Below are 1156 nucleotides of genomic sequence, written 5' to 3'. Positions count from 1 at the left end.
CACATTGGGCTCACTGCTGTCGGCGCGGAGCCCGCTTCAGATCCTCTCTTCCCCCCGCCCCCCGCTCCTCCCCCACTCATGCTGTCTCTCTCAAAAATGAATAAACAAAATTAATAATAATAAACGTTTTAAACAGAGATCTGAGACAGGAAGGTGCTAACCGTGTTTTAGAGGATGGGGCTGGCACGGGGCAGTCCTACACCCAAGGGGAGAACTCCACAGGGCACCCCTTCCGGCGTAGTAGGAGGGATGCTCTAGCAGGAGGTGGGTGGGTGTGAGTGTTGGGGTAGGGGTAGTGGATAGTGGTTAAGCCCCACCCTAACCCCCCGCCCCGGACATCCTGTTGCCCCCAGGCCGTCTCCCTCAGACTCCTGATGAGAAGCCCACCCCACGGCCCCTTCTCACTCTCCCTGGGTTTACTCTGTGAGGGGACTGGCTGGAAGGTGGAGCCTCTGAGATCTTAGGAAGAGCCGGATTCCTAGCATGAGGCCCCTGTTGCTTCCTTGCTTGGGGCCTCAGTGTTCCCATCTGTAACGTGCCCCCTCTACCATTTTCTTCTAATGGGCATTTCTAATGGGCATGAAGGGCTCTACCGTTTCTAATGGGCACGAAGGGAACGTGCTGGTGGCCCACTGGAGATACGGCCCTGCCCAGGAAGTGCTCACAGGCTGGAGGGGAGACGGGCACCGGGACACGCGTGAGGAAGTTCCTTCCGTTACATAGGGAAGAGTCACCCGGACCGCGGGGAACGTGTTGACGCTTTGTCCTCTGCCTCTAGAGCCAGGGCAGGAATGCCTAAGACAACCCCAGCAGATGGAAAGGTCGTGTGTGCCACCTTTTTTCGCTTTTCTTTTCTAGTAGCCGTGTGACCAAAGTGAGAAGAGAAAGAAAAGAAAGAACGGAAAGAAAAGAAATAGGCCAAGTTAAATGTGATAACGTTTGTTGAGTGAATGTTGCCTGGTATGCGATACTAATTTACTAATCCATTCGCTAATTCAACAACTCCGTCTCGAGCCCCTCCTGGGGCGCCGCGCAAGGTGCTGGGATTAAGACGGTGAACCACGCAGACGTGGCCCTCCTTCTCACAGAGCGTCAGCCTAACGGGGAGGCAGATAATTAAACAGGCAATTACAAAATCCCTCTCCACATAAGGGAG

This window comes from Herpailurus yagouaroundi, unplaced genomic scaffold, assembly GCF_014898765.1.
Source record: "Herpailurus yagouaroundi ecotype Mexico unplaced genomic scaffold, PumYag 77, whole genome shotgun sequence".
NCBI classification, from domain to species: Eukaryota; Metazoa; Chordata; class Mammalia; order Carnivora; family Felidae; genus Herpailurus; species Herpailurus yagouaroundi.
This window is presented reverse-complemented; position numbering follows the sequence as displayed.